General features: G+C 31.9%; 2 protein-coding genes across 14 annotated transcripts in view; one reads left to right on the forward strand and one right to left on the reverse strand.

Moving 5' to 3' along the window:
• Nlg3 (Neuroligin 3) overlaps positions 1 to 16020 on the reverse strand; it is a 613493-nt gene that overhangs the window by 571500 nt on the left and 25973 nt on the right. The gene's annotated exons all lie outside the window — the stretch shown is intronic.
• Positions 1 to 16020, forward strand: part of LOC141452374 (neuroligin-4, Y-linked-like) — a 232185-nt gene that overhangs the window by 61303 nt on the left and 154862 nt on the right. For 10 of the 12 annotated variants that reach the window (XM_074124418.1, XM_074124423.1, XM_074124422.1 and 7 more), the window contains 2 exons: positions 4082 to 4278; positions 14038 to 14201. The gene's annotated coding sequence lies outside the window, so the exon portion shown is untranslated. The remainder of the gene's footprint in view (positions 1 to 4081; positions 4279 to 14037; positions 14202 to 16020) is intronic. The other 2 variants (XM_074124419.1, XM_074124421.1) reach the window with 1 other exon arrangement.

A 16020-nucleotide genomic window follows, 5' to 3' on the forward strand; every position in this document is an offset into this window, starting at 1 on the left:
TTCTCATAAATCAATTGCAGGATTATTAATGACAGGGTCTTCAATCGACTGGTTATTTAATATAATTTCTTTATATCTTTTATAATTAAATTCAAACTACTATTTGTTCTTTGTATTTGTAGCAAGGGAAAATTGAAAATGTTGAAGCCTATTTAGAGGAGATTTAGTTGCTGAGTAAAACTTGGAAAGCTGCGCTACGTGGATGAGAACCTCCGCAAGATGGAACGAATTTCCTTTTTGTTTTGAATCTGGTGCAATGGAGAAAAAAAGCCACAGTCAAGATTTCTGGAACGTACTGCTAAATTGATTAGAACGATGGAGAGCGTTAGGCAATAAAACAAAATCCGATGGATCAAATAAAACTACGAAAGTTTTAGCTTTTTAAGATCTTTTAAGGTAAACAAAGGTGGATGAGATGAATTTTTGTGTTGAAGTTTTTCTGTGGTTATGCTGTCTCAAGAACTTCTACTGTCTCTGTATGATTAGTAATGCAGTGATTAGTTTTATACGTTCTATGAATGCAGATTGATTGTGCATCCTCAAAAGCAGGTACAAAGAAGGATAGTTTTCGTCAGGATGTGAATTTATTTTCAGTCCTCTTTTCTTTTTTCATATTTATCAGTCCAGAGTAAATTTTTTTTGAAAATATCTACGAATTTTTTAGATCAATTCAGTCACAAACTAGGAGCGCAATTACAGTTTATTGTTATTTATCTAAAACTGGAATTTCATTCTTTAATCTTTACAGTCGACCATCCTTTTCTCGGTTACGTTGTATTCCATTTCCAAGTATTCCAGGAAGATAGAAACTTGGAATTTCATTTAGAACCCGACCAGGTGGTCCCCTTTTATGTTTTAAATTGGAGTTCTACTTAGTTTTTCAACAATTTAATTTATATAATTTTATTTCTTTCATCTGAGAAAAATGAATTCACTCGTTAACAAAATCTTTGGAGACAATTTTTTGAAATATTTTTTAAAATTCTTAAAGGGAAGTAACCAAGAGATACTATGAATAGATATAAACTCGTGTAAAAATAACATGATTCTAGCGAGCAGCTCCCTCTGCTCCACTATTCTGTTAAAGTAGTCGGCATTTTTATCAGCAAAGTTGCACTTTAGAAGGAAAATTAACTAAAAATAAAAAGTTCATAAAAAAAAAAAAAAAAAGAATTCTTTAATTAATTTAGAGGGAAAGAGAGAACGTGGAAGGGGGATGCTTTATTAGCTACATAAATCCACTTCCCCTTCCTGTAGATAGACGGCTTGCTAGCGCCGCGTCACAAACCCAATTTAATAACAATTGGATATGTTTAGTAAGAAAATAATTGTCGATCTGTAATGTCGTGCCATAATTTTGGCTTTGCGGTTTTCATTAAGTGACTCTTGGCATTTTGCTTTTTCAGTCTGTGTTAATTTTTACGTCATATATATAAACAATTTATAAAAACGGGCAAACTATCTCCGAAAGGTATAATAATAATAACACATTGGGAAGCGTAAAGAAAGAATATCAGAGGTTAGTGTTCTAGTACTTTTTTTTAATCTTGCATTTATATTTGAAATACGAAATTCTATAGTTAAAAAATTTACCTACAATGGAAAGCCATTGTTTTCTTAACAACAATTTTCAGCTCAATCTTTCGTATTCACTTTTACCCTTCATTGGAAAATATTCTATATTAAAAAAATATTCTTATACCAATGTACCATTTAAATAAATATTCCAGCTTTTACGCTGCTACAAGCCTACCAGCTTTTTTCTTATACTTTCCAGAAAAAAAAAAAAAAAAAAAACTCATAAAACGCCCAATTCCCATTCTAGGATCACACAATAATTTTCTGTTCCTCTAAGTTCTCTACCCATCACTATACCATCCAACAATCCTTCAGAGTTGACGATACTGTTTTCCCTGCTATCGAAAATAAAACGTGTTGCCAGCGGTCTTACGCCAAGTTCCTAGCCATCTCACACCGTCTCCGATAATCCATGATTGATTATTTATTTGAAGCGTATGATTTATTTGTATTTTGTTGTACCTATAATTGACTCTTATGTATTTATCTATTTTTTTTTACCGACACATGCATGAGAACTTGGATATTCCCTCAAATGGTATATTTTTCAGTTTATACTTGTATTAATGTTATAAGTATTGTAATAACGATTTAGAAAGATACTCGAAGCTTGGAGTTTGTGTAATAAACTGCAATATACTTTTTTTTTATTAATTAGCCATGGCCACAATCCTTTCTTTGTAAGGGAGAGTAAAACAAAAAATATGGTTTTTAAAAAGATTAGTAGACTAGATATGCCAACAAAAGAGCGATGTTGCTAATATCTATTTATTTCTACTAAATCCGGAGCTGTAGAGAGAAGTTCAGTGTCATAAAATTTTATTACAAGGAGAATGTGTTGGCGACAGTGAAGGGATGTTAATACTTAACCTTGACCTTAGAACATTCTCTCCAGATTAGCTTCAGACCCTGAAATCATTTAGGTTGATCTGTTAGACTGGCCAAGTTGGTGCAGCTCCTATACTAATTTATGTCCTTTTAATGTACTAAGCCCTACGTTTTTAATGTCTTCAATAAGAGTTGAATGAATGATTAACTTATTAGGAAAGAAAATTATTCCGTTAAATTAAATTTGCCACTGTACATTCTAGAACTATATAAAATAACATAATGCGTATAATAATTATAATTATAATATCACACCTAGGAAGAAGCTAGATCTATTAAGAAAATGAAAAATTAATAATATTGTATTTAATGTACTCAGCAAGAGAAAAACATTAAACAAGAATTCTGTTATTAATAATTTTTGTTTTTAAGAGTGACTGACTATAAATTTATCTCTGACCTCAAATGATAAATCGTGTGAGAGAGCTTATCCTGTTTTTCCATTAAAACCTAACAAAAAAAAAAACTTCGGTTTTCTTTTCCTTTGGAAAGATATTATTTTGCATACATATACACAGAGAAATGAAGCACAAACATCTCACATAACCGAGAATTATTATTAGAAAAATTTCATTAAGTTTTTCATTTGAAATGAATTCTCATTTTTTAATTATAATTTATTTCGTGAAACTGTTGTATAAAAAAAGTTTTTGTATTCTTTAACAAGCAGATAGTCTATCTAGTATTTTTTTATCATTTACGACTTTTATAGAGCGGTCTAATAATACTAATACTCTTCACTCTTCATTGAATGTGTTTCTGCTTACAGAGATGGATTTATTTTACTATATTTTCCGGCATAAGGGCAATCGCCTGTAACGCAATAATTTTATAAGAATATCCATCCTTAATAATTCGTCAATTGACATGATTTCCTACAGAATATAATTCTTCTAGAACTAATCTTCTTCGTATTAGACAACATTAGACACTCTGAGAAAACGCTACCTCGGGCCTGACTGGGCATACTCGTTTAATTTCTTATCAGCCCGTATTCTTAAAAAATGCTTAAAACCCTTCAAGCCGTATTCTGGCACTTGAAATTTAACGCATAACCCGCTCTCACAGTACATTTCAATTTCTTCCAAATTTTTCTGAAAAAAAATGTGTCATCAGCAAAATTGCAATTGCTTACATATATACATATTTTATAAATAACAAATTACTGCAACCTCTTTTGTACTACGCGTTAAACTGCAATTTCAACTGGACGGAGTTTCAAGTGGTGTGCTCCACTTAACGGAGATTTTTTTAATGAGAATGTTTAATGAGGATTTTAATGAGATTATCTGTGCGATGTGTTCATACCAAATATTAATTTTAACACAAATTTTATTGGAATTCAACACTAAATTTGCAAAGTTGTTGGATGTATATTTTCATTTAAAATAAAATCACTGCTGCCCACGATTTTTTTAAATTTTTTATTTATTTATTATTATTATTTTTTTAAAGAAATAATATTATTGAAATTTATAACCGCAAGCGTAATTGCCTCTGCAATAAGTAAATGAGATGACTCTAGATATGTACCTAGCTCTCCAATAAATTTGTTGTAGCATTAAAATAAATGAATACTATTTACTTTATTTTTATTTTTTTTTGTATTATTTAGGGGGTGTCAACATCTAAGCATTATTTATTGCCTGGAGCCTTGTGTGCTCTGCCTGACTCCGAAAGGTTTCTATCGCTAGAGACAACACTGCCATCATCAGATAGCCAGCTATAGAAGCTCCTAGAAGGAGAAAAACTAAGGGAACCTCCTCTAGATTTGGTTTACCTGCTTACTAAACCACTGCACTTCCATCTTGGGTAATCTCTTGCCTAATATTTGTAATTATTTTTATTCTAATTCCTTTCAGTATTCTCCTCTCTTAACGTTGTCATTTCCAAGAAACCCTACCTCTCCTCCCCCAAAATACATATACATATCTCACTACTCTTACAAATAAAAGTCACAGACCCTTGCGCATTATCAGTGTAAACAAATTTTTTAAATAATGTTAAGCCAATACTGACCGGTTTCTTTCTCATTTGAAAGTTTTAATAAAGCTAGTGCAAAAGAAATAGATTCAAGAAATGTACTAAACGTCCCAAGTCAAAGAAAATTACTTTTAGTTAGGGAACAGCGGCACTGAAAGAAAAGAGAAAAGAGGAATGTAGAATATTACAAGAATGTTATACCATTTAGTGGACACAAGTGTAGTGGATTCTTTTACATTCGTTCCACATCCCTTGACAAAGTTATATTTCGCAAATATTTTCCAATGTTCCTTGTACTATTTTTAAAGATGTTTGTATGTGAGTATAAGCTTCATGCCTATTTTATTTTATTTTGTTTACGCAAAGTGAGAAATGTGTATATCAAACCGTTACAGAACGATCACTGTTCTAACACTTTTAAATAATTACTTTATTAAGTAAAAATTCGTAATTACAAACTGCATATTTTTTAAATTAAAATTCTAATTACAAATTATATATTTTGTTAAATTTTGGGCAAAATATAAGTACGGCTGGCAACAGAAATTAAAGCATTAGTGAATATTGCATGAAATAATTTTATGTGGAATTTCATCGAGAGTGAAACTTTCTTATACATTATGGAAAAAAACACTACCGCGACTTTATATTACTTTAATTATCTTGAAGCTTTGAATCTGTGGAAGAAAACAAAACAAAACAAAAAATCACTTAACACCACAAAATTTATTAATAAATAGAATGGCACTTCCGCTCAAGCGGTTATCTACAAGTTTAGGATTTTACCTACCAATTTAATTTTTTTTATTATTAATATTACACATGATACAACTCGTTACAAATAAACACTAAAGGGAAACATAACCATCCTCTCCTTAAGAGTGCCTCTTTATAAAGAAGTTTTTTTTCCAGAAAATGTTTCAAATAAAAGTTATTGGTCTTCATATGTGCAATCAAAATACGAATTTGAAAGAAAATTTTCCATAAACGGAAAACTCTGTGTAGTAAAGTGGCTTTTTCGGTTAGGTTAGGTTAGGTTAGAACTCAGGGGTCGCCAAACTTGTTTGTTTGATCATGGACCCTATATAATTTTTCGAAATCTCCATCGACCCCCATAAAAGTAATTTTCAGTTAATTAAAATAAACTATCTATTAGAAATTAGGTACTGTTTGTATATTTATTTTATGTTTTTAAACATCAGTCTTAGCTCCTCTTCTTTACACAATCTACACTGCCGACTTGCCTTCTAACCTTAATACCTCTATTTACACCTTCGCTGACGACACTGCCATTTTCTCCACACACTCTGAACCCCCTATCCTCGCAGTACGCTCACTGCAGTCCCACCTTCACTCAATAGAACCTTGGTTAGAAAACTGGCATATAAAAATTAACCCAACTAAGTCTAAATACATAGTCTTCCACACTCAAACGACAAACCACCTGTCTTCTTACATCATACACCTATTCCACCAGCCGACCATGTGCGGTACCTTGGAATGTACCTAGACAAGAGACTTACCTGGAACCCCCATACGAGACTTAAACGTACCGAACTAAACAAACGATACAAACTTCTAGCCAGACTACTTGCTTGACAAACGCTCAAAACTCTCACTACAGAACAAACGACGACTCTATACAGCTCTTCTCACACCAATTTGGACTTACGGACTCGAACTTTACGGAACAGCTAAAAAATCAAACATCAATAGACTGCAAACACCCCAATCCAAAATACTCCACCGCATAGTAGAAGCTCCATTCTATGTAAGCAACCACACAATACATACAGATCTCCAAATTCCACTCCTCTCCGAACTTGCCAAAATCCGATTTAAAAATGTTCAACAAAAACTCTCATTTCATCCCAATCCTTTAGCTGCAAACCTGTCTTCAACTACGCTACCCTCTAATCCTCGAAACGGCTGAGGCGCCGTTGGCCCTGTGACCAACTGGGTGACTAATGGCGGCCATCACTGGATGACCGTCATTCACGTCTGCCACGTTATCTATATATACATTCATCACATTTAGTTATTGTACCCTGTAGGATAGTTTTATGAAAAATGTCCTAATGTTGAAATTTAAATACCTTAATATTTATTAAATAATAAGTAATTATAATTAAGACCCCCAATCGACCCTTTCTTTTGTTAAGTAGACCCCTGGGGGTCTGTATAGACCATTTTGACGACCTCTGGTCTAGAAATATATTAGGTCTAGAAACAGTTTAATTTACAGTTTGAGTTCTGCAGTTCACTCACTGACCAACTTGTCAAAACTATTATTTCCGATGAGAGCTCCAAACTGATAATCTGTATGATAGTAATATCTTCTCTTTGTAGTAGAGTCAGGGACTGTAAAAAATGTTTTATCCCCGAGACTTCAATAGTAAAAAGTTGTTTCATTTGAAAGCTATAATTCTAAGAAACGAGCTCAATATTATGGATTTTTCAAAAAAGTTCCTCTCTAAGTTACAATTATTGACTTATCTAAATCTTCACATTGAAAAAGATTTAAGTAAAAACTTTCATTCCTGTATCTACTAATATATATATGTATAAAAAGCTGCAGGCAGTGAAGGAACATGTGTGGACGAAATGTTATTGCACTCTTAGAATATACTAAATCAGACTTTTCGATAATGCTGTATCAAGTCTAAAAAAAAGTGCTGTAAACAGAAGAGAAAGATCTAAATAAATAAAGTCCAACATTATAGAAAGGAGTGAATGGGCGAGGGGATATATAAAAGAGAATATCAGGGTTGGATCTCTTTTCTTTTGAGAATAAATATGTTAGAATTCCTACTTTTGATGTTATTTATTCTGGGTCACATTTATTTTATTATTCCGGACAAGGCACCTTTTGTAATGACACTAAATTTATATTTAAATATATGATTTCTGCTTTCACTAAACATTAGGCCTATTGTTATGCTAAATGTATAAAAACATGCTCAATTTTTAATCACTGTTTTATGCCTTACTCTATAGTATGCTCTAAATTATAAAGTTTTAGTTCATAAATTAATCACCCACGAAAATATAAATCAGACAGATTTATAACTTCAGTAATAATGAAAATAGTTTTAAATATGATATCTTAATTGCTGAAAGAAATTTTTGGCAATCCTGTTTTAAAACTTAGAGTAATTTTTTTTCGGATTAAAACCCGATATCATGAAACTTCATTTGTTAGAGAAGAATATTTTCTGAAATCAATTCTTCTGAATGAAAATAAGTTGTATAAAAATTGCAGAAATTTTGGCTGTCTAATTAACAGAAACTAGTTGATGCAAAGTTAACTATGTGGAAGAGATAATCTATGGGCAGTACGCTGGCATATTAACTCTGCATCTCCGAGTGGGTGTGGTCTTGTGCACCAAATACGACATAATCCCTTCCCTTTATGAATTGTTATTTTAAATTTAAGGCGTTTCATAATCCAGAGAACATAAACTCCTGGAGGAGCCTTTTTTCATTACACTATGGCTGAACACTGTTAAAAAACATCACAGCCCAATACCGGTCGGTGGACTGGGAAAAGGCTCACCTGAGAGAGAGATCTTAGGTCCGGCAGCTAGAATTGAACCATGTGAATGTCCAGCGCTCGTAACACTAAGCAAATACTCCATTGACCTAATCTCTTTTCTTCTGAAATTTTAGTCGCCCGTACAGTTTGCTCATTTGTGCAAAACCTGATCTTGCGTGTGCTAAACTTCCCATTATTGCATAATTAATATTTTTTGCAATCACTAAATAATGAACTCATTATTAGAACAATGTTGAAGGCAGTTCAACTCAACTTTCCTCTCTTGCCCTGCGAACAACTATCTTCATACAAATATAGTAGTAATAGAATAGGGCCTTTTGTTTTGTATTAATCGAAGATGTTACACAAATAAATTGTTAGTTCTAACGTTAGTTGAGTCATTTACGAAAGGATTTAGAACTTTTTGGAATTAATTACTCATAATTCATTAAATGAAAAGTCATAGTAATGTGGTGCTGTGTGCTGACACTTGGGAATATGAATTTTAATTTCGTATAAATAATTGCTTACCAGAGATTACTATTGATTTGGGCGCAAGATATAATACGATTTATTATCAAAAGAAACATTGACCACAGCTGAGAAACCTACCAAAATCGGGTATGATAAAAAGTACTACTTTTCATTGGTTCACTAGAGTTACGGTACTTAGCGAAGAATCTAAAGTTAGTGAAACAACGGAAGATTAGAGTGTTCCTAACGTTCTTAGTACATTGCCTGCTAGAAAGAAAAGATAAATAAAAACCGGAGAGGTTAATCTTAAATGTGAGAAAGAAGAAGTGGAAACAAAGGATGGTTAACAAGGTGAAGGAGGAGACAAAATAAGGAGAAACCTTTAGGAAATAATTATTGGAGGTAAGATTAAATTAAATGCATCATTGAAAGTAAAAGAATACAGCAAAATTGCAGAAGAGGATGATATTGTGGAGGAGGATGAAGTAGACAAAAACGACCAAGTTCAAGCAATTGAATGCAGAAAGGAAAAGGTGGATAAACTTGAATTCAAGCATAAAGGTTAAATTAACTGCAGGGAATCTGAAGATTCAATTATCCTTACAATTGGAGTAATGTTAACCAGGGTCGAGATGAGGACCAGCGCCTTCTGAGGCAGTCTTACTATTTATACTTCCAAAGGTAAAACCTGTTGCCCAGGGTGAACAACTGAGACACGGACAGTGTTTTAAAAGTATAATTACGGCAGTGCTTTTAATTTGTTAGTATTGTAAACAGATGGTAAAACCTATTGATTTTGTTATAGATCCAGTTAGTTGTGTACGAGTATGTTTGTTGGATAAACTGTATATTTTTAAAGTGAATCAAAGTTAATAACTTAATTGTCTAGAAATATTAGTAGTTTGATTAGGAAGGACTAACAAATGATATTAAAACTTTCCGGTAGGACAGTTGTATAAGGGTTGATTGTCAAAAACTGTACGAAAAAACATAATGTTGAATAACAACCAACTTTAACAATTTTTTTCTCTTTTTCTATAAAAGATAAAATTGCCAAATTTTCTTTATGATAAAGGGCAAATCCTCCTTTATAACTGTAATTTTTTTGCAACAACCCAGATCAAATAGATTTCGAGAAAAAAATTGCCGAAAATGGGCAAAGTCGGCATTTTCAGAAGTTGTTTTTGTTAGGTGCCTTTTAAGATACTTGACTTGGCTATTCGTGAAATAGGAAAGGAGTTAGCCCCATGTACGAGTATTAAGGCTCTCTCCAAAATTATTATTGCTAATATCTGGGTAAATCTTAGCCCGATGTTGATAAAATTTTGCAGCATGAAAGGTTTAGGGCTCCCCTTCATAATATTAAAGCGATGTTCTGCTCTTACACCTATTAAAGGGAAGTATGGCAATCGTTTCAACTTATCGACGAGTTTACCGATTTTCACAAATGAAGTTTCATTCGAATCGAAATTTTGTGTAGATTTTCATTTTACGTAGAAGTCTCGTCACTGTGCCTTTTTAGGACCGGAGTTTGCCCAACGCAAATAAGACCCTCTCTAAAACTATTTTTACTAATTTCTCTGTAACGATTAGTCCGATTTTGGTAAATTTTAGCTCGAAGAAGTGGTTAAAGCCCTACTTGACTCTTAAGTGCCATAATGCTCTTTATGATGTAAATGGTCTTTAACATGCGTTTGTTTCCTTAATAAGGGAACGTCACAACTTGTATTCCCTAAGAAAATCAATATTCCATTCAGGATGATCCGAATGATAGCCGAACTAAGATTAGCGGGAAGGCACTTTGTAAAATTCATTTTAAAAAATAATGTGTGCATGGTTAAGACTGATCTGGTTTGCGAATGTTGTGGAGTGCCTGATGATATGGTGCATATACTCTTGCATTGCCCTAAATATCACGACCCAAACCAACATCCTACATTTCCCGACTTAAATTGTTTAAATAGGTGTGAAGTGATAAATTCTTGTACTTTATTAGAAAAAATATTAACTCTTAGAGGTTACAAATAATTTCGGCTTACCTGTTTTAAATTTTCAGTAAAAATCTTAAATTTATATATTTCTATTTACTTTGCAATTGGATTGTATAATTACAAAAAAAACTACTCTTGTAACCAGCTGAAGCTGTATACAATGAAATAAAATAAAAAAAACGTAATATTCGAAAATATTTATAAAATGATTTTCATTTGAAACTCAAAAAAAAAAATGGCGTTTTTTATCAGGTACTATATTATTTTCTTTATTCTGTGAAAGTTCATGTTCGTGTTTTACTATCTTTAGTTTTATTTTTATGTTCACATTTATGTTTTTATGAGGGGCATCTTTTTATTATGTTTTATATGTTTACACTTCGTATTACCATATACTTTGTGACCCTTTGCATCTTACCGAAAAATGACTTGCTTTCACGCTAAAAACTTCATGCTTCGCGAAATTAATAATTAAATATAATTGAAAACGAAAGTCTTGATTCCAACATAACTTAAAATTACAAGTTTGCATTGTTGGAAACTGAATAGATGTTCCAATTTTAAATTGAATTACACTTTACTCCTTTTTTGCTACTATTATCAAATTATGTAAATATTTAAACAAAGAATGTTATAAACTAAACGGTAATTTAAGTATAAAAATAAATCTGAACGAATATTAAAGAAAGATTCATTTAAAAATTTGTCTTTTCTGCTAAAAGAGGAAATAAACATTTTAAATAAGAAAAGAGGCTTTTAAAAAAGGAGGAAAAAAAGGAAAAATAAATTAGCATGATAATGCAGCATTCATATTTATTTATGCAGATAGATATATCTTTTTCATTACAATAGAAATGCGGAAAAATAAATACTGGAAAACTGTCTCTATTTAAACAAATAAGAGGAGCACATGTTCTTTTTTCAGACTATGGGTCGTCGTAACATAATTATACGGAGGTAACTTACGAGATGAAAATATTACAACGCTAGCTGACATAATAATAACAATGAAGAATGGTTGGCAATTACGATTTTCTTTTTCTATTTTTTAGCCAAATTAAACAATAATAGCTTTCATAAACTATTCGGCCAACTTTATAAATTGCTCATTATAAAGCTAATTAACTAAATTTGCCTAACAGTATTCGATTTGTGTTTTAGGGCTATCCTTACTTAAAATGTCACAAATCACGTCTTAAGTCTAAGTATTTTTGAGTTGTCCTGGACAAATCTCACGAAAGTGGAAAAGATCCTCTCTTTGAAGCTGCAGAATATTTTAGATTTTTTGTTTTGTAATCAAGTATTATTTCTCATGTAACCTCTTACGTAAAAGACACCAATATTAAAAAGTATATGTCATTTTTGGGATGGGTTAAAAAACTTAGACAATTTTCGTATTCAAAGCCCTTTTCTGAATACTCCAAGTTTAAGTTCGTGTCAATGAACTTAATCGAGTCTTTAAGAGCGCCTTTCATCATTACTTTAATTTTCCATTTATTATTTATTCTGCTCTCTACACTAAATGGGATTCTCGAACATTTACTTAACACCCCCCTTTTAGAACTTAGAACGTCAATAGCATTGTTGCTTTGTTATTTCTTATTAAAATTGTGGGTTCCCAATTGGCTGGCTACGTTCTTTAACAGTAAGAAGATAAAATTGAATCTATTACACTTTTCCATTTTCTAAATATCATTATTATTATAATAATGTTTTAAAAGATAGAATGTTAATAAAAGTAACACAAAAAAGGCTTTTGGTAATTGAAGAAGACACTATTCAGTAGAGGTACATAAAAAGTTAGAAAACTACGATAAATGATTAACTCTAAATTTTTTTTTTTTTTTTCACACCACAGAAATTGTATTGTCGCATGTCCATCAGTCGTATTAAACATACATTTAATACAAGTACAAAATTGTAAACAAAGAATAAAGTGAAGAACAAAAAAGTTTGTAGCAGCAATTATTAGGTTTACAGACAACCATCTAACTCCTTCGGTACACTTCTGCAGGAAATTGATTAGAAAACCTAGGGAAATGAACGGGAAACTAATCACTTCCTTTCACGGTTTATCAGCTGGTAATTACCATAAAGTCAACATCGACCTATCTTCTCAAACTCCTTAAATCTAACAAAAACATATCCAATAAAACTGAACTATGCTCTGTCTAACTTTACTTCCTTTTAATCACTTTCTTTACTAATATTTTATTATCGATTTATTTCCTACTAAATTGGCCTTATTATTTGAATTTAATTAATTAGCACATTTATTTCTGATCATAATATTTCATTTAGTGGTAAACAGGAACAGATAAAGGAATTCTATACTTTTTGAAAGCCGAAACGTGGAATATTGCTTGACACAGGAAGTTTTGTATTAAGAGTTTCTGTGCTCTTTTGAGGGTTCCTCCCCTTGTAATGCAGCCATAATTTCCTTGCTGAACTGTTCAGATTAATGAAAGTGATGTTACCAAACCTCATGTTCCGTCCCTGATTCCCACACATTACTAGAATTATTTTAACGATATTATACCTACTCTTTTTAGTGATTAATTTTTTGTAGTTGCCATATTAGCAGCGCGTAATGTCTCTAGATTACTTCTTTTTTCTTTTTGTTCGAAGCTAGGATATTGAAGTCAAAAATATAAAGTAAATTGCGTGATTTATTAAACGGAGTCAACGAAAGTATTACGGTTGTCTTTAAAATCTTTCTACTTAAAATGATTAAAGATGGTTTAAGCGATCTAATTATGGCGAGACTTGGTTTTAGGGGCATCCGAGTTTACGCACTTAGTTGTTGCTGCGAATTCATTTTAATAAGTATTCCATAAGTAGCTGCAAGGTTGTTCAGCTTGGAGTGAGTCTAATTACATGCTACATAAGGTGTGCACATTGAACAGTTTATTCATTTTATGCCGCGAAATAAGATTGTACCCATTTCACGAAGTGAGTTCGTGTGATTGAGCATAGCTTTTTCCCACCCTTGAAATGGTGCACTAAAGTTCGTACAATATTAAGTTTATGTCAAAGATTTATTCATTATCACAATGTGGAGCTTCTAAAAACCAGTGTGATTATTAAATCTAAAGTATAGATGACATGAAGATCAGAGGTAATTTGATGGAATTTTACGTACGAAACTCTGGAACTTGCCTAGGTATATATATGTACTAAAATAAGCCTCAAAAGGAACTTACTCTGGCAGTTTCCGATAAATTTTTTTTCATAATTTTAGGCATGATGTTACTGACATTTGATCGGTACATCATCAGTTACTAACAATATTCCATGCCTTACTTTTTTTTTAAATTGCTACTAATTTTCTTCCGATCTCTGCAAGCTTCATTCCAAATGAATTTAAAAATTTATTTGCTATTTATGTCAATCTTTCTTCAATATGTGCGAAAAAGATTCCAATTCCTAAGTTTTAAATAAAGTGTTAATTCAATTTTGTACTTTTAGTGAAAAATTGAATTAAATCTTGACTATGTTTATAATTGACTAAACAAAACACAAGACATTTTATTTACTATTATTAGTTTTCATATGGAATTAGTGAAACTAAGACTTGTGATTTTTTAGGTTAGACAAGTGAATCTCCTTGGGCTGCTGCTTTGAACCACTTGGTGGTGATACTTCCATGCCAACTGAACATCACTGTTGCCTGGAGATGGATCATAACGTTTTATTACTGGGGCCCTTTGATGGTTTAAAGTGTTTCAATCGCCTCTTGTGTTATAAATTTAGTAAGTATTATATAATAAAAAGTGAGTCTTAATGAAAAGTTTGAACTGTTACCACTTCAAGAATGTTAATCAAGAAAAATTGTTCCAATCTGTCTGTCTCTTTGTAATCTATACGTTAGAAAGCTCGTACATGAATTGGTTTATAAGAGATGAAAACTTAATTTTCTAAAGTTCTACGTTATTTATTAAATTTATTTTTTAAACAAATACGTTACATTAATTAATAAAAAATTAAAATAATATTTTGCGGATCAATGTTTCTTCATTTCAAACACTAGGTCATAAAATAATACAAGTTTCAATTGTGTATGGGTGTTGCAACACAAATGCACGAAATGAGCTCAATTATTGATTAGATAACTGTTATTTGGGCGTGACAATGAGACCAAATTATGTGAAATAATGCCAACTTCATTATTTCGATTTTCGCTCTACAGTACTAAATCGTTATCACTTCATAATATTTCAAAAAATGTTGACATAGTCTCGTAATTAATCATCCAGTTATAAATGAATATTTTGATTCCCTGAGTGAAGCGCGTTTTTTAGGCTCTTCGACGATTTATCACAATATGAACAAGATTAAATATAATTTTGTCCACATTTAATGCAGAAATTAAACAATCGAAATAATAATTCAGGGGTAGTGTGAGTGTTAATTGTGCATCTATTTCATTCCACAAGAGGCAAAACGGAACTCTTGCGTAAAATAAAGAAAGTAAATCGTTTGTGATTTTGTTTTTATTAGTAATTGATAAATATTGGTGTGCTCAGCTAGAAGAGGTGCTTCTTAGATAGAGGAATACATCATGAGCATATACAGCCCGGGAAGGTGTTAGGTCATCCTGGAAACGTAAAACAAATATTGTACAGAAAAGAGAAAGAGAGGCCATGAAAGTTTTAATAAGTACAGAATGGACATTCTCCATGTACGTCTAATGTCCTTCGATAAACTAATTACAGTCACTCATCCAAATATTGCTTAAAACTTAATTGTTATGAAAGAGTTGAGGAGAAATAGAATTGAATAAAATAACCAGAGAGATAAATTTATGTTTTTATGTACATGGGATCTTTTAAATGTGTATCAAAGAGTAAATTTCTTTTGTACTAAACAAAAACTTAGTGCTTGTTCCTTCACGGAGAACGTTTCTTAGAAAAAGTCCAACAAGTATTTTAATTTTTTATGTATTTTCTGAAGTCATTGGCACCCGGAGCTTTTTTCCTTACACTGCCGGCCTATGGGCAGTGTTCTCTCGTTACAGACAACACCGTCCTTCACCGGAAGTGAGTTGTAAGTAACTCCTACAACAGAGAATCTAAGGGCCGCTGGCAGCTGGATTCGAACCCTTGATCTCCGCGATGGAATCCAGTATTCGCTAACCAATCCCTACCTTATAAGAAAATTAGTTTTTAAATTTTAATTAACAATTACTTCTCTTTCTCCGTCACTTCCCACTCTTATCTCTCTTACACTCAAATCAAAGATAGTGGATCCTTCTTCCATCGACGTGCACTCTTTGGGAACCTCAAAATGAATATTTTCAGGCAACTCTCAAAATCGTCAATTCTTTGATTACAATATATTTTCTGATTTGTTGGATAAGAGAAAGTAAAATGTATGTCAGCTTTATGAATTAATATTTTGTAACAATTACTTTCTAATCACATGAACGATATGTTTAAAACTTGTTCACGCCAAAGTTTCAATTTAATCATTAATTAAGAGCTAAGTAGAGTGTAGGAGGAATGGGTGGTTCCCTCTGTGTTCCCCCGCTAAGAGAATGCCTCCTTCCAATAGATAGTCTTAATGCAATCT

The sequence above is a fragment of the Rhodnius prolixus genome, unplaced genomic scaffold (assembly GCF_049639745.1).
Source record: "Rhodnius prolixus isolate KJV_2025 unplaced genomic scaffold, Rpr scaffold_3, whole genome shotgun sequence".
NCBI lineage: Eukaryota > Metazoa > Arthropoda > Insecta > Hemiptera > Reduviidae > Rhodnius > Rhodnius prolixus.